General features: G+C 42.2%; 1 pseudogene; it reads left to right on the forward strand.

The window, feature by feature from the left end:
• The first annotated feature begins 6773 nt into the window (after positions 1-6773).
• Positions 6774-18587, forward strand: part of LOC137817925 (aldehyde dehydrogenase family 3 member F1-like) — a 34636-nt pseudogene continuing 22822 nt past the window's right edge.

Raw genomic sequence — 18587 nt, forward strand, 5'->3', positions numbered from 1 at the left:
CCAACTCGGGGAGTATGATGGAGATCAAGCCCAAGAGAACATGGAGGCCACTCATCAAGCTCAAGAAGAGGTGGAGGCACAAATGGAGGACGCCTATGGAGGTCAAAGTCCACCTCAAAGGATTACAAGAAGCATGTTCAAAGCCTTGGGAGCTAGAGGACATTTATTTTCTCTTTTTGTAGTGTCTTTAGTTGAAGGTGCTTAGAGGGAAACCTTAGAAACCTCTTTTTGTTATAGCATCTTTTAGGTTTTTAAATAGGAGCTTTAGGGGGGTGTATTAGTAGATAGGTGTAGGAGTAGAATAGGGGGTGCCAAAGTGAAGGAAGGGATCACACCTTCCTTGCTTGGCAATTAGCGCCGGTTCTAGATGGCTTTTGGAGGGAATTTTGAATTGTTTAGCTTTCATTTTTCAGCACCTTAGGCTATAAATAGAGGTGCCTTCCTTGTAAAATTCAGATTTGAATTTTATCTAAAGAAACTATACTCAAAATTGGAGTGAGCATTTGGAGAGCTTTTGAGCTTCTACTATAGTCTTATCTTGAAGGACCATGGTTTCCTCAAGTGGCGGCTTCCACACTCATCTAGGAGCATCCATACTTCTAGTGGCGTGATCATCCAACCTATCTTCCATCTTCATGAGCATTCTCTTCTCCTTCCTTTCTTCTCTTTCAATTACTCTTGTTGTCTTGTGTTCTTGAGCATGTTTTGGTTCGGCTATTCCTTTTTCCAGCATCTATTTTCTATTTGTTCTTAAATCTGTTCGGCTCTCTTGTTTTTGTTTCAATTTCTGTTCGGTCTCTTCTTTTCTTTTGCCTATGTTGATTCAATTTGACAATATTTGGTTCAACCAAATGAGTTTGGGATTTGGTACTTGTTATTGGTGAGTTCTTGATCTTAGAACCATGATCCAACTTCTAAGAAAGTGCCTCTACATTTTCCAGCTCAAGGTGATTCCTCAAAGTGTCAAGAATCTTGTTCTATGTGGCTATTGGAATCACATCATTAATGACTACATTAACCACCATGGAATTTGATGGTTCTCGTACTATGCACGAACATGTCATTGAAATGACTAATATTGCGGCAAGACTTAAGTCTATTGGAATGGCAGTGGATGAGAACTATAACATGTTAGTTCAGGAAGAGACTAGATTGAAGAATCGAGGAAACCACTCTATACACTATGTGAACAATCAGGGAGCTGGAAAGAAGGTCTTCAAGAAACATGGAAAGGGTAAAGGACCACTGAAGATAAATGAGTCCTCTACTAAGCTCTAGAAGAAGAATGGCAAATTTCATTTCTGCAAGAAATCTGGACATTTCCAAAAGGATTGTCTAAAACGCAAGGCTTGGTTCGAAAAGAATGGTAAGCATAATGCTTATTATGTATGTTTTCAATCAAACCTAACTGAAGTTCCACATAATTCTTGGTGGATTGATTCTGGATGCATAACTCATGTTTCTAACATGATGCAAGGATTCCTTTCAACCCGAACCATAAAGCCAAATGAAAAGTTTGTCTTCATGGGGAATAGAGAGAAGGTTCTAGTTGAAGCAGTCGAGACTTATCGTTTAATCCTCGACACTGGATTTTATTTAGACTTTATGGATACTTTTTATGTACCTAGTATATCTAGGAATTTAGTTTCATTGTCTAAACTTGATGTTTCCGGATACTCTTTTAAATTTGGGAATGGATGTTTCAGTTTATATCAGCGTACCTATTTGATTGGATTTGGTACTCTTTATGAGGGATTATATAGATTGAACCTTGATAATCTATATGTTGAAACTCTTATGACCTCGCATCATAATGTTGGCACTAAACGTAGTTTAGTGAATGAATGTTCTACTTTCTTGCGGCACAAACATTTGGGGCATATTTCCAAAGAAAGGATGGAAAGATTAGTAAAGAATGAAATACTTCAAAGTTTGGATTTAACTGATTTGAATGTATGTGTGGATTGTATTAAAGGAAAACAAACAAAACACACAAAGAAAGGAGCCACAAGAAGTACTCAACTTCTTGAAATTATACACACTGATATATGTGGACCTTTTGATGCAAGTTCTTTCAATAAAGAAATGTATTTTATCACCTTTATTGATGATTTTTTCACGTTATGGTTATGTCTAAATACTACATGAAAAATCGCAAGCAGTGAATGCCTTAGAAGTTTATATAAATGAAGTGGAAAGGCAATTAGACAGAAAGGTGAAAATTGTCAGGTCAGATAGAGGTGGTGAATATTATGGAAAGTATGATGAAAGTGGACAACACCCTGGTCCGTTTGCTAAGTTCCTTGAGAGGCGTGGTATTTGTGCTCAATACACAATGTCAGGTACACCACAACAAAATGGTGTTTTAGAAAGGCGTAATCGAACCTTAATGTATATGGTTAGGAGCATGTTAAGTAAGTCAATTGTACCTGTTTCATTGTAAGTATTGTTGTTCCTAATGTAGTTGAGTCACTCAACGATGAAGAAGAACAACAAATTAATGATCATGAAGTTAACAATGAACCTGTAGTAGAACAACCACAAGAAATAGTATTAAGAAGATCTCAAAGAGAAAGAAAGTCTGCTATTTTGAATGATTATGTGGTTTATCTACAAGAGTCAGAAAATGACTTAGGTATTGATAATGATCCAATTTCATTTTCAGACGCCATCAATGATGATAATTCTGATAAGTGGTTAGATGCCATGAAAGATGAGCTTAAATCAATGGCACAAAATGATGTATGGGACCTTATAGAATTGCGAGAAGGATGCAAGAGAGTCGGGTGTAAATGGGTCTTTAAGACTAAACGTGACTCTTATAGCAATATCGAACATTACAAGGCCCGACTTGTTGCCAAAGGTTTTACTCAAAAGGATGGCATTGATTATAAAGAAACATTTTCACCCGTTTCTAAGAAAGATTCCTTTAGAATTATCATGGCATTAGTAGCTCATTATGATTTTGAGTTGCATCAGATGGATGTCAAAACTGCGTTTTTGAATGGGGACTTAGAAGAGGATGTTTATATGGACCAACCAGTGGGGTTCATTGAAGAAGGAAAGGAACACATGGTGTGTAAACTTAAGAAATCAATATACGGGCTTAAACAGGCTTATAGGAAATGGTATCTTAAGTTTAATGATACTATTGTGTCCTTTGGGTTTAAGGAAAACATCGTTGATCGGTGTATATACCTGAAGGTCAGTGGGAGCAAGTTTATATTCCTGATTTTGTATGTTGATGATATCTTGCTTGCAACTAATGATCTTGGTCTATTAAGTGAGACTAAGAAGTTTCTCTCTAATAACTTTGAGATGAAAAATATGGGTGAGGCATACTATGTGATAGGAACTGAAATATTTCGTGACAGATCACAAGGTCTGTTAGGTTTGTCTCAGAAAACATATATTAATAAAGTTTTAGAGAGATTCTGAATGGATAAATGTTCGACATCTCCTGTTCCAATACAGAAATGAGACAAATTTAGTCTCATGCAATGTCCAAAGAATGACTTGGAACGAAAACAAAATGGAGAATATACCTTATGCATCTATTTTGGGAGTTTAATGTATGCTCAAACTTGTACACGACCAGATATTAGTTTTGCAGTTGGTATGCTTGGTAGATAGCAGAGTAATCCAGAATTGGATCATTCGAAAGCTGCAAAGAAAGTTTTGAGATACTTGCAAGGAACAAAGGATCATATGCTTACTTATAAAATATATGATCATCTTGAGATGATTGGATATATAGATTCAGATTTTGCTAGCTGTGTGGATACACGAAAATTTACATTTGGTTATGTGTATCTTTTATCTGGAGAAGCGATTTCATGGAAAAGTGCGAAGCAGACAGTCATTGTTGCATCCACCATGGAGGTTGAATTTGTGGCATGCTTTGAGGCCACAGTTCAGGCTAATTGGTTGCAGAATTTTGTTTCAGGACTTGGAATTGTTGACAGTATTGCCAAGCCGCTGAGAATTTATTGTGATAACTCCGTAGTTGTCTTCTTTTCTAAAAACGACAAGTATTCCAAAGGTGATGAACATATGGAATTGAAATACTTTGCCGTTAAAGAAGAAGTTCAGAAACATAGAGTGTCAATAGAACATATTAGCACTGATCTTATGATTGCTGACCCTTTAACAAAAGGGTTACCGCCCAAAACATTTACTGGTCATGTTGTAAATATGGGCATTATGTCTACTAGTGAATGATGAATGTTGTTATTAATGCTTATTTGACACTTTGAGCTCATTGAATAAATAAAGTTTCTGAAATTTATGTTTTCTACTTTATGTATATGCATGTAAATTATGTTGTGGAAAACAAATTATGTTGTTATTGATGAAAATGACATTATGTTTGAACCTACTATGGATTTCTCATTATAAAGTCATATTAAGAAGAAAGGATGATATAGTAGTACATGGAAGGAAATGTGTCGATTGAAATGACTTGTAACCGCCATGACTCTTATTATTTCTGTATCCTTGATTTTGATTAATGATAGAACCAATTTATGTAAGGCCTTTTAAATGCGCATTTATGTAATTATTAAATCATGAAAGTATTATAACTCATATGAGTCAAGTGGGAGAATGTAAGAAATTATGTAAATTAATTTTTATAAAGTGACTCACATGACTTAGAGTTTGGGGTTTGGGCCCAAATATGATTTTTTAATAATAATAATAGAATTAAAGGCCCATTGGTTAACATGAGAAATATATATCTGATGATATACCTAATGAAAACCTACATCTGATGGAGATTGGGAACTAAACGCTATAGGGTTTTGTCTCTGCAAATAATAGTTGTCTCACGGTTAACCATCATGAAAGTGTGTGACAAGAACGGAATTGCTAAGAGATAAATTGGGAAAGGAGATAAAGTAATTGCTCAAGTAGGATCACTCATGTATCAAGGTAAGTGCCTATTCCTTCTTGAATTGTATGGATATATGTGAGAATCATAATATGATAAGATCTGTATGAGAACATTATTGTATGCGTTCATAATCATGTTTAATCGTATTTTGATTTACAGTCTATTCTTGCGCTCAGCTACCCCATTTCGTTGTGGTGTATAAGCACATGAAGTTTGATGAAGAATACCATGAGAAGCCATAAAATTTTTAAAAGAATGAGAAAGATACTCACGTCCATTATCACTGCGCAAAATTCAGATGAAAATTCCAAATTGATTTTTAATTTCATTGTAAAATATTTGAAATACAGAAAACAACTCAGAACGGTTTTTCATTAAAAATACACAAGTACATCTTGAATAATCATAAATAAAAGTAACAAAATACTGAAATCCTAAATTAGACTTAATATGACTTGGTCCCCAAATGTCAGAGTGAACTAAGGCAAAAGGAGATGAAGCACGTTGTGAGACACTACTAGGAAAAAAAGAACTACGAACACAACTCACACGATAAAGTAGACACATTAGACAAACTTGGAACAAACTGCTGCATCTTGGCAAGACTAGGATGACCCAATCGAGCTTGAATGAGAGATGGAGAATCCATAATTGCGCCAACATGTGCAGAGATCTGTAGTTGATAAAGTCCATGAGACTCACATCCGGTGCCAATCATCCGTCCCGAACTCCGGTCCTGTAAAGTAACAGAATCTTTGGTAAAAGAAATAACACAATCAAGGAAACGGGTGAGACGACTAATGGATAATAAGTTAAATGAAGACCCAGGGACATAAAGAACATTATCAATAGATAAAGAAGATTTATTACCAGTAATGTGATCAGTGCCACCTGAATCTAGAACCCAAGGGCCATGGGAAATGGAGTGAGTGAGGCCAACAAAAGATGTACCTGAATGTGCAACAGAAGCCGTGGAACTAGGGTTCTGACGATCCTCATACCATTTAAGAAATTCATTGAAAATAGCAGGCTGGCCTGGGGTATCAATTGAAGTATGGTCTACGGTTGAAGGTTGCACATGGGCAATTTGAGCAACCGCAACAGATCTAGGAGGACGACCGTGTAAGGCATAACATCTGTCAATTTTGTGGCCAAGTTTGCCACAATGGTCACACTTGTGACGCCCTTTGCCCGACTTGTGAGGGCGAGTACGATCATTATGCTGAGAGACTAAAGCAGAAGAGTCATCAACATGAGACGTTATATCAGTGGTGTGTTTACCTGGCACACGCAAAAGGGTAGAACAAGTGGAAGTAAAATTGGGCACAATAGGAGATCCCAAAATTTGATCTTGAACGTGAGAATAATCATTAGGAAGGCCATGTAAACCCAATAACATGAAGAACTTGGATCTTTGTTCTAGTTCTTGAGAAGGAGTAGAGGTAGGAGGTAATAACTCATTAAAATCATGAAGAAGAGCATGAAGTTTACCTAGATATTCTGTCATTGTACCATCAAGACGTTTGGGAGCAACAATTGTGAGAAGATTTTGACACACGCCTAAAGACGTTGAGTATCATTGGTGTATAATAATTTTGCTTGTTCCCAAACTTCTAAACATGACTCATAGGTACGAAAAATTTGTTTTAAAGATGAGTGAATGGTCGATTTGATAACAATGCATAATTGAGCATAAATTTTCAACCAACGGAAAACCTCATTTTGAGCAAGAGTAGGATGAGTAAGATGATCAACATAACCTTGACTCTTAAGCCATAATTTAATATCTGATGCCCAAGTGTCATAATTAGTTCCATCCAATTTGTCAATGGAAAGATGAACATTGACGTAATTAGTATAAATAGATGAATTCAGCATAATGACTGCGGAAGAAGCCACAATGGTAGCGGCAACGGAAGAAGCCATAGTGGCAGCGAAAGCGGAAGAAGCCATAGAAGATAAGGACCAATCCAGTCACCGGTTAATTGGCGGCAGCAAAAAAGATGAAGGCTCCGGCAGCGATTCTGACAGCATCTCCAGCGAGGGCTCCGACGAGATTCCGGCGACGACTCCGACGAGATTCCGGCGAGGGTCCGACGGCTGCTCCGACGAGGTAATGGTAGCTCCAGCGAGACAGTGGGGCGGTGGCTAGAAAATTCCAGTGAATAGTGTGGGTTCACCAATAAAAACTGAACCCTAAACCCTGAACCCTAACCTTATGCTCTAGATACCATATTAAAGGAAAAGAAAGAATAGGGTAAATCCCTTGTGTATATTGAACACATAGGGTTATGTTTATATAGGAAAAGAAACATATGGGCTAAGCCCATTACATAAATATGAGATATCTAACAATATCTATAATATCAAATAATATCTAAAAATATCTAATATATAGTATAACTTTTATGAAAGAGAACGTAGAATTTGATAAGTCTATTTTAAGACTATTTAGAGAGATTGTATTATCATTTGAAAAGTAACAATAAAATAAAAGTAATATTTTCTGTTCACAATCTTCACATTGATTCTTAAGATTGATCATAAACAATTTTAAATGGCAATGCATAATCGTGTGGGTTGTTGCACCAAACCAAAGGTTGATAGCACTAAAACAACCACTACAAGAAAACAAGGATTTAGCGTGGGTCAAAAATGGACGCATATGCGTCGGCTTATGCGTGGGCCAAGGTCGACGCATAAACGGGTGAAAAAATAAATTTTCGTATGTAATGCAACAAATTTTATTTTTAATTTTTTAATTATTATTTTCATCTTTTTTATTTATTTCTTATTATTATCTACAATTATATATAATATCTATTATTAATGTTAGACACAAACTGCAGTGGGCAAGACTCAAACCCAAGTCATCGAGTGACCAAAGAAGCTTTAACCACTACAACACACAAGTTCTTTTGTCATATTATAATTTTTATTATACTTATTATTAATATTATTAATGTGGGGCACATGAAAATTTTCTTAAATAAGTAACTTAAATATAATTTAATAAAAATTATATTAAAACTTTCAAAAATTAATTCATTTTATTTTAAATTTATACAACAAATAAATAAATTTAATGTATAAACAACTGTATATAATTTATAAAAAGAAATTCTTTAATTTATACAAAACAATTAAATTCAATTTATACAACAAAAATAATTCATTTCATTTATACAACAAAAAGTTATTTTAAAATATATAAATAATAATAATCGATATTGTTTAATTTATATATGACAATATATAAATCAAATAAATTAACTTTAAAATAATAAAATATTTTATATAACATCTAAATAATTTAAATACATCTTTTATTTTACTCAATTAATTTTAAATCAAACACTTACTTAATTTAATTTAAATAATTTATATTACAAATTTATAAATTAAATAATTTATTATAATATTAAAAAAATAATTTTAAAATAAACACAATAAAAAATTAAATATTAAAATATTTCTTATAATGTTATACATTAAATAAATTTAAACAAATAATTTTAAAATTCTAAAATATAAACATGCATGGACCGTGGCCGACGCAAACTGGATTTTAAAAAAAAAAAATTAAATGCATAAGTGCGTCCGTTTTGCGTTGAATGCCATTTTGGGTGGGTTTTGTGCCATTTTTGTCCGACGATATTAGTGTCCGTAGTTGGCCCATGCAAGTATTTGGAAGCTAATTGTTTGTTTTCTTGTAGTGAACGGTGTTGTGTGTTTATTCCGAAAAGGCCTCTCAATAGAGATGTTAGAGCTTGTTTGTTGAAACTGTAGTGTAGTGAAAATGATAAATATGACTTGGATTTTGAAGGTTATGAACCTTGTATTTAATCAAATTGTCAATAAAAACTTATAATTGCTTGAAGGAATATAATTTTAAAGACTCCTATGTTATGTTATTAAGACAGGGCGTTTATTTATTATCATCTCATGGATTTCTCACTTCCATTCTCTCTTTCTTTTAGGCCTCCGTCTTTATTCATGAGATTTCATTAGTTTTGAGGAGCTTTTCTACGTTTTTGATTCCTCTAAAAGCATAAAATCATTAATGCATAATATAATTGAAATTTTGAATAAATATATATAAGTAATATATTTTATCATCAAAATTAAAATTGATCATGTGAGTTCTTTTAAAAATCACTTGATTCTTTTACGTAATTACACGACTTTTGAATATTCATAATTTTTATTGCTTACATTAAGAATTGTAGGATGTAAAGATTATATATATAAGTTTCAGTTCTACATTGGTTAGAAGTCCGAAAGAATTGTCGACCTCTTGTTCTGATTTTGAAGCATGTCTACTTACTATCTTTAGGTGAGATTAATGAAGGCTTGAATTATAAAAATGTTTGGAGAAAATCCAAAAGAGTCCACCACTGCTGCAAGGCTAGTTAATGACAAACATTTCATGAGATTTAAGAATGTACCGTCCCGTCCCCAGGCGTTGACCAAAGTTAAAGTCAACATATGTTAGGACTCCTCAAGGGGGCCCAAGGGAAGAAAGTCAACAGGTTGACCGCTGAAGGCGTCGCCAAGGTGAGGTGTCGCCAAGGTGAGGTGTCGCCAAGGTGAGGCGTCGCTAGGTGTAGGCGTCGCCTAGGTGAAGCGTCGCCAAGATGAGGTGTCGCCTAGTGTAGGCGTCGCCAAGGTTAAGGCATCGACGGTGCCACCCCCCGATACCCATGGGAAGGAAAGACTGTGGAGGGGGCGACACCGTGAGAGGCCTCAGTACCTCAGAACAGTAATAAAGAGAAGAGGAAGGTGGCTTCAAGGCCGTAGTTCTAGTACCAGTAGGGGGTAACCTGACTCGTGAAGTACCCATGCCACCGCTGGGAGACCCTGGGACAGATACGACCCATGAGAGGGCCACGCCCATGGGAGAACCACATGCATGGTGCGAGAGAAAGGTAGATACACTCCCAAGGCGAGTGACTAGAGGTTGGGGCGCATGAGTTGGCACCCAGAAAGTCACCCCTTGCGCAGATGCACTCCAAGAAGGAGGACTTACACGATGGATTATCCCTAAGTTGGGCTACGATGCTGTAAGACCCTCCGTGAAGAGTAGCGATCAAGTAAGAAGAACACATAGTAGAAAGCATTGAAACATCAAGGTATATAAGTTTCCCTGAAATTTTGCTAAGGTACGCATTAATTAAGTTTACGTTTCGAACGCTTTAAAGCACTTTAAATGCTTTAAATGCTTTAAACGTTTTAAACACGATGAACGTTTTATACGCTTCAAATGTTCTTTAAGACGCTTTAAATGTTGGAGGTGTTTAAAAGGAGTTTTAGACATTTGAGACGGGGATCGAAATTTGGGACCTAATTCTCTCAAGTTTTACACACACAAACCCTAGTTGTTTTGCTTGCGCACCCACTGTACACACAGGCAATTAGGGAAGAAAGCACTAGTTATTCAATTATCCAGTTATTTGACCACCTTCAGAGAATCCATTCACGGTGTTCCGATCACCTTTGATGTTTCTCGCTTGCTGACTTGATCGTCGGAGTGCAAACGGCCGCGAGGGCGCCCCTTTGTCCACTTCTTTTCAGGTACTCACAGACAGAGCAGAACGAAGGTGCCCGAGCTCGCGAGGACAAGCCACGCACAAAAACTCATCCGGTCAACCGGCAAGAACATTTGGCGCCCACCGTGGGGCCGATTTAAAACATTAGTCCCACAACAAGTACAGTTCACCAGTTCCAATTCTCAAGTTGCACGACAGTCGGGAAGATTTCCATAAACCGCGAAAATGAGACCCGCACGCACTAGAAGTGAAGAGATGACCATGCAGCAGCTCATGGGTATGATGCAGGGATTGCAAGAAGCAATGGCAGCGTCAAAAGTGGAGCAAGAGCGCATGCAAGCGGAGCTCGCGGCATCTCAGACGAGAAATGAAGAGCTCCACCGCACAAATGAGGAGCTGCGCCGCGGATGGCGCGACATAGACGAGCCTGAGCTTGTCACTCCACAGGGAGAATTCTCGACGCCGTTCTCACAGACGATTCTAGAGACGGTGATCCCCAACACATTCACAGGGCCCAAGGTGACGTTCACAGGGATGGAGGACCCTGAGGCGCATCTCACTGCGTTCCAAACGCAGATGATACTGGTTGGCGGCTCCGATGCCGTAAGGTGCAAGCTCTTCATGAGCACCTTGACAGGGATGGCCATGGACTGGTTCATCAGCCTCCCAGAAGGCCATATCACGTCTTTCGCACAGCTTTCGCAGTTGTTCAAAGAGCAGTATCTAGCCAACAGGGCTCCACCGCCTATTTCGTACGACCTGTTTGACGTGAAGCAATATCAAGGTGAGACGTTGAAGGAGTACATAAACCGTTTTGGGGCGCAGGTGGTGAAGGTTGGCACCACAGAAGAGCCAATGATCGTGTATGCGTTCAGAAAGGGGGTGTGCCTAGGGCCTTTCTGCGAGTCGATCATCTGCAACCGCCCCAAGACTTTTGCTGAAATAAGGCGTTGTGCGGTAGAACACATTGCCTCTGAGGGTGAGGTATACGAGAAGCGCACAACTGTCGCGCCCACACGCCCGAGAGCACATACACGTGCGCAACCCGTTAGGGTCAACGAGGCCACGACGGGGAGGAGAGATCAGGAAAGGAAGCGCCCCTACGAGGTAAGGAGGCCCCAGCCTAGGGGTCGAGTGGAAGGGAACAAGCCAGCAAGGGAAGGGAATAGACCGCTGAGGCACAATTTTGTGGTGGAGCTAAAAGACCTCATTGTTGTGCCTAACATAGCTGACAGGCTGAAGCCACCAGCGAAGTATGATAAGGTGTTGGGACCTCACAAAGAGTCGTGGTGGGAGTTCCATGAGGCGTTTGGGCACCATATCAACAACTGCTTGGCGCTGGGCTATCAGTTGGATGAGCTCGTGAAGAACGGGTTCCTAAAAGACTACCTTGCTGGGTCTACTGAGACCACAGCCCTAACAGTGCCTGCGGAGAATCAAGCACACGAGATACCGATCCATGGAGAAGTGCACACCATTTATGGTGGCTTTTCTAGAGGAGGGCCCACTGCCTCCCAGCATAAGAGATATGTGAGGTCAGTGAGTTTGGGCGTCGAGGAATTTTCGAATGACCCATGGGAGTCAGACCTCGTTTACACAAGGGTTGACCTACGGGATGTCGTCCCACATGACAATGACCCCGTGGTCATTTCGGTCGTCACAGCTGGAAGGAAAGTACATAGGGTTCTCGTCGACCAGGGCAGTTCCGTCGATGTCATGTTTTGGTCGACCTACAACAAGCTACAGTTATCCCCTGATTTATTGAGACCCTACACCGGATGCCTGTATGGATTCGCAGACAACCCAATTGAGGTACGTGGCTATCTAGAACTGAGGACAACGTTTACCGATGGTGCGGCGTCACGTACCGAGAGCATTCGGTATTTAGTCGTAAACGCCAATTTAGCCTACAACATCTTGTTGGGCAGACCAGCACTGAATAGGCTAAGGGCAGTGTCCTCCCCTCGCCATATGAAGATGAAGTTGCCAGATCTGAGCGGCAAGGTGATTGTGATCAAGTCTGATCAAGAAGAAGCCTGAAGATGCTATGAGAATAGCTTAAAGACGAAGAAGGGGGTGTTTAGGGTATGGGAACGCCCCTCTAGTACAAACGGCGATGCCTAAGGAAGCGCACGTAGTGTAGAGCTCTCTTTAGTTACAAGTCAGTATGAAATACATAGTTGTAAAGGGGACGCTCTTTTTCCCTCTCGGGGGTTTTTTAATGAGGTTCAAGTAAAAAAGAAAGTTCAAGTAAAGCTTTGTTCAATTTTTTACTCCAACACGATGTAAGAGCAAAGATTAAAGAAACTCAAGTAAAAAAATTAAGGCATCGCCAGGCGCAGGCGTCGCCAAGAGGAGGCGTCGCCAGGATGAGGCGTCGCCAGGTTGAGGCGTCGCCAAGATGAGGCGTCGCCAGGATGAGGCATCGCCAAGATGGGGCATCACCAGATAAGGGGGCGAACGTCAAATTCAGAGCAAGTACCTGGTGCGTATGCTCGTACCCATAGAACAAGACGACAAGTACGCTCAGTATAAGTTGAAATCCGGGGCCTAGTCCTTGAGCAGGGGTTAAGGGATTCCTTCGGGACGCCCCCTCCTCAGGTATGAATAGCTAGCCCCGGTGTCAGATGTTAGATATAAGATTGAAATCCGGGCGCCTAGTCCTTGAGCAGGGGTTAAGGGATTCCTTCGGGACGCCCCCTCCTCAGGTATGAATAGCTAGCCCCGGTGTCAGATGTTAGATATGAGATTGAAATCCGGGGGCCTAGTCCTTGAGCAGGGGTTAAGGGATTCCTTCGGGACACCCCCTCCTCAGGTATGAATAGCTAGCCCCGGTGTCAGATGTTAGATATGAGTTGAAATCTGGGCGCCTAGTCCTTGAGCAGGGGTTAAGGGATTCCTTCGGAACGCCCCCTCCTCAGGTATGAATAGCTAGCCCTGGTGTCAGATGTTAGATATGAGTTGAAATCCGGGTGCCTAGTCCCTGAGCAGGGGTTAAGGGGTTCCTTCGGGACGCCCCCTCCTCAGGTATGAATAGCTAGCCCCGGTGTCTGATGTTTAGATACCTCGCAAGGAAGTGGCGGGGGGCGTTTCCTTCGAGCGTGGGCATTAGACAACCGAAAGTTTTGGAGCAGTGGAGAACCAAGTCGCCTTGGTGTTTTCAGACATCCTAAGGACGATACGGCGCCGCTGTAGCAGGCCTCTCCTCAGGCGTGGGCACCAAGCGCGAAGAGATAAGGGCTAAGTTGCCTTGGTGTTTTAGACATCCCATGGATGACACGGCGTTGTTGTATAGGCCTCTTCATAGGCGTGGGCGCTAAAGCGCGACTTCTGTCCCAGGTGTTTTAACACGCTGGGGACACCCAAAGCAGGTCTCTCCTCGAGCGTGGACACACAGTACAGGTAAGATAAGACCTCCACGCCCTCGAACGATGTCGAGGCCATAGAAGAGATCAAGTCCTCCTTCGCCTTTGAGTGATGTCGAGGCCAGAGAAGAGATGAGACCCCCTTTTTTCCATCTTGAAGTGATGGAAAAGCTAGCAATGCCTTTGGCAGTGAGTGTTAGAGGGCTCAAAACAAGTAAGTACAAAGCAAGTTGAAAACTTTTACGAGTTCAGAAAGCAAGTAAAAACCGACGAGCAAGGAGAGGAAGAAGGATGGAAGCACGAGTTACCAAAGATAGGAGAGTAAGAGAAGCTAAAAGACTCACGAGAAGGCAAAGACAAAGTTTGAATAGGCATTTAAACAAAAATCAAGAGTTGTAATTACAGATAAAGTTCATGACAGTTACAAATTAAGCAAAAGGCAATTATATACACGTCAAATGTTTTGTCGAAGAGCAAAGTAAAGGCTATTCTTCAGGGGCCTCCAGGGGCACTACTTTGCCGTCAACCACTTCGTTCAGAGGGCTGCACCCAGAAACGTCGATACCAGGGTTTGCACAGGCCGCTTGGACAAGAGCCTCTGCGAACCTATCGGCGAACGCAGTGGCAGCCTCTTCGACCAGCTTTTCCTCAGCAGCCTTGAAGTTTGCAGCCTGAGTGGTCATCTCTTGTTCTTTGGAGGCCAAAGCAGCCATCAACTCTTGGACTTTGGCTCGGAGGGTGGCGTTCTCGGCGGCTAGCAGGGAGCATTCACTAGTTTTGTCCTCGAGTGCGACCTCAGCTTTCCCTAGTGTCTGCTCCCGATCCACACACCGGTCCTCGAGTTTCTTTTGCTGCGCCTTTGAGGTCTCCGCCTCTGCTTCCAGATCAGCGACCTTTACTCTGAGGGGCACCACCTGATTAAGGAGTTCAGCATGGGCTTGTGACACCTCATGTAGCCGCTTATTGGCCTCCTCCTTCGCCTTCTGCGACACCCTCAGAGAAGTCTTGTAGGCATCCTCTTGACGCCGCCAGTGAGTGGGCAACCTCTCCTTCTCCTCCTTTAGAGAGGCGAGCTCTTTCTCCAGCGTTTGGAAAGTAGAGGCTTCAACAGCTTTAGCCCTGCCCTGCGCATGCCAAGAGTGGGCACAAGACATGAAGGTGCCCATGTAATAGTAAATGTTTTCCTTCTGGGGCCCTTAAGCTTGGCCGCGCGGGGACATCCTACCCAGGAAACCCTTCAGCGAATCTTGCATTGGGAGGGGGAGTTTTGGGGCAGGTGGTGGAACAAAAGTGGGCTCGGGCTCCGTCCCACCCTCCAAGGCCATTGCTTGAGGGGGTGAGTGGGCACTTGGAGGGTTCTCCCTAAGAGATTCGGCCCCATGTGAAGAGGAAGTGGCAGAGGTAGTAGTCTAAGGGGCATGCTGGTTTGTCCTTTGTCGCTTGAAGACTTGCCCCTCAGCGGAGTCTTCATCGTCGTCGGAGGGCACCACCACTACCCTTTTCCCTTTGTCAAGGGGGGCTGACGAAGTAGCAGTTTCGACCAGCACAAGGGGCATGGCCGCGATGGGAGGGGGTGAGTTTGGAGGTTGTGTTGGTGGGGTCGATGGCGTTGGAAGGTGTTGAGGGCAAGAATTGGGAGAAGTAGGGGCGGTCGCAGAGGTTGGAGGTGTGGAATCTCCAACCCCATGTGAGGAAGCCCCGCCCTTAGATTTCAGAATTTGAGCAAGCCTCAACCTTCGTTGCTTGTCCATCTTTTAACCTGCACCAAGAAGATAAATGCAGTAGGGGTTAAGCACACGTTAAGCACCATACAAGGAAAGCAGATAAGTCATACACAAAACAAGAACAAGCAAGGGCAGTGAATAGAAGGCTGTGAGGGAGGCTCTCATACTTCTATATTTCGCCAGGGCCTCGACGTTGTATTCAAGGCTTATCAAGGTGGAGGTGTTGAACGCCCCCACGCTGGCCAAAATTTGGCAAGCCTCTCGATCAGTCGAGGGCAGCTGATCAAGGGACTTAGGCTTCGTGTGCTTCACCTCCTTCACCCAGTACAAGGGGAAGCCGTCGAGGGCGGAGGGATCGAAGTCAGAACAGCAAACTTTGAAGAATTTGCCCTTCCACCCCTTGAAGGAATGTTGGAATAAGGTCAGGAGGACCCTTCCAGATATGTCGCTAAGGCTTACCCAGAGGCTCTTCCCCTGTTTCTTCACATCGAAGAAATGGAGAAAGATGTCGGCGGAGGGGGCATGGCTGAAGAACCCGCACAAAATGTCGAATGCTTTGACGAAGGCCCAGCCGTTAGGGTGTAGCTAGGCTGTGGCGACATTGATTTCGGTCAGAAGTTCTCTTTCGAATCTAGGGAAAGGTAGGCGCATCCCTATGCGTTTGAAGACCACCTGGTAGAAGTAAAAGAAGGGGACTCCGTTGTTGGCCCGTTCGTCCCCACATACAGGCTCCCCTAGGGTACAAGGGAGCACTGCTATGTCTTCGTCGTGCCTTTTCGCGAAGGCGCGATGGTCGTAGGTGCTCGACTCTCCTACGTGATCCCTCCAGGCCTTTGTGGAGACTTCGAGTACTCATCGAGCAGCTCGTCGGGAGCCCAAGGGTAAAGGGCCTTATAGTTGATTTTTGGGGGTGGAGGGTTGGACGTCATTTTTGTACGTGCCATAGTTTGATGAGAAGAGCTGAAGAATGAAGAAGAGGAAGGGTTTAGCGAATGAGGTTAAGGCAGAAAGGGGAAGAGAAACCCTAACCACATGAGAAATCCAAAAAAGAGGAAAGAATGAGGAGATGTGGAGGAAAGGAGAAGGATACAAGAAATGCAGGAAAAATAAACAGGCCCAGGCAGTTATATCAATACGAAAGTTAAAGGGAGAGCCATTGAAGGAGAAAAATCATACCTTTTTTAGTATCTGGGTATTCGAAGATCGAAAGCGCGAAAGAGAGCGAAGGTTGCAGAGAAAGTTGGGGAAGATGAACAGTAGAGAGAATGCGAAGAGTGAATGAAACAATGGTTTGGAGCGCGCATTTTTGAAAGATGTAACGTTAACTTGAGAAGCGCGAGAGGCGCTAAGTGATGGCCGTGCGATTGAGCCACATGTCAAGAGATTAAAGCATAACTTAAAACGTCACATCCTCAGCACAGAGAATGTCGCGTCAGACGCTTAGAGAACATCACGTCAACTGATCAAGGGAATGTCACGTGCAGGAATGCCACGTGGATGCGAGGGCGAGGCCTTAGTCTTTTTGCTGAAAAAAGTGTCAGCTCAAGACTGGGGGCTTGTGTACCGTCCCGTCCCCGGACGTTGACCAAAGTCAAAGTCAAAGTCAACATATGTTAGGACCCCTCAAGGGGGCCCAAGGGAAAAAAGTCAACGGGTTCACCGCTGAAGGCATCGCCAAGATGAGACTTCGCCAAGATAAGGTGTCGCCTGGTGTAGGCATCGCCAAGGTTAAGGCATCGACGGTGCCACCCCCCGATACCCATGGAAAGGAGAGACCGTGGAGGGGGCGACATCGTGAGAGGCCTCAGTACCTCATAACAGTAATAAAGAGAAGAGGAAGGTGGCTTCAAGTCCATAGTTCTAGTACCAGTAGGGGGTAACCTGACTCGTGAAGTACCCATGCCACCGCTGGGAGACCCTGGGACAGATACGACCCATGAGAGGGCCACGCCCAGGGGAGAACCAGGTGCATGGTGCGAGAGAAAGGTAGATACACTCCCAGGGCGAGTGACTAGAGGTTGGGGCGCATGAGTTGGCACCCAGAAAGTCACCCCTTGCGCAGATGCACTCCAAGAAGGAGGATTTACACGATGAATTATCCCTAAGTTGGGCTACGATGCTATAAGGCCCTCCGCGAAGAGTAGTGATCAAGTCAGAAGAACACAGCATAAATCATTGAAACATCAAGGGATATCAGTTTCCCTGAAAGTTTGCTAAGGTACGCATTAATTAAGTTTACGTTTCGAACGCTTTAAAGCACTTTAAATGCTTTAAATGCTTTAAACATTTTAAATGCGATGAACGTTTTTATACGCTTCAAATGTGCTTTAAGACGCTTTAAATGTTTGAGGTGTTTAAAAGGAGTTTTAGACATTTGAGATGGGGATCGAAGTTTGGGACCTAATTCTCGCAAGTTTTACACACAAACCCTAGTTGTTTTGCTCGCGCACCCACTGTACGCACAGTCAATTAGGGAAGAAAGAACTAGTTATTCAGTTATCCAGTTATTTGACCACCTTCAGAGCATCCATTCACGGTGTTCCGATACGGAGGTGTGTCACCTTTGATGTTTCTCGCTTGCTGACTTGATCGTCGGAGTGCAAATGGCCGCGAGGGCGCCCCTTTGTCCACTTCTTTTCAGGTACTCACAGACGGAGCAGAACGAAGGTGCCCCAGCTCGCGAGGACAAGCCACGCACAAAGACGCATCCGGTCAACCGGCGGAAACAAAGAATTTTCTCACTGATCCAAGGGTCACAGAGCAAGTGGTTTATGGTGGTTCAATGAACAACAATGACTCGGAAGTAGTACTCTCCTTTCTTAGTTGTTGCTGCTTCTATGTTTTTCCATATGTAGCATGTGATACTGTGAACTTCATTTTCAATTTTGCACAATAGGATAGACCACTTTTCTTTCGCATCATTTTCACCTAACCAATTTTGTGCACATTTATTGAACCCACAATATTGTAGGATCCCCCACTTGATTCAACAATCATGGTTGGTGAAATATTTGGTCTAGTACTTCCAATCATCACTGTATGGTGCATATATTTT

This window comes from Phaseolus vulgaris, chromosome 10 (assembly GCF_000499845.2).
Source record: "Phaseolus vulgaris cultivar G19833 chromosome 10, P. vulgaris v2.0, whole genome shotgun sequence".
Lineage (NCBI taxonomy): Eukaryota > Viridiplantae > Streptophyta > Magnoliopsida > Fabales > Fabaceae > Phaseolus > Phaseolus vulgaris.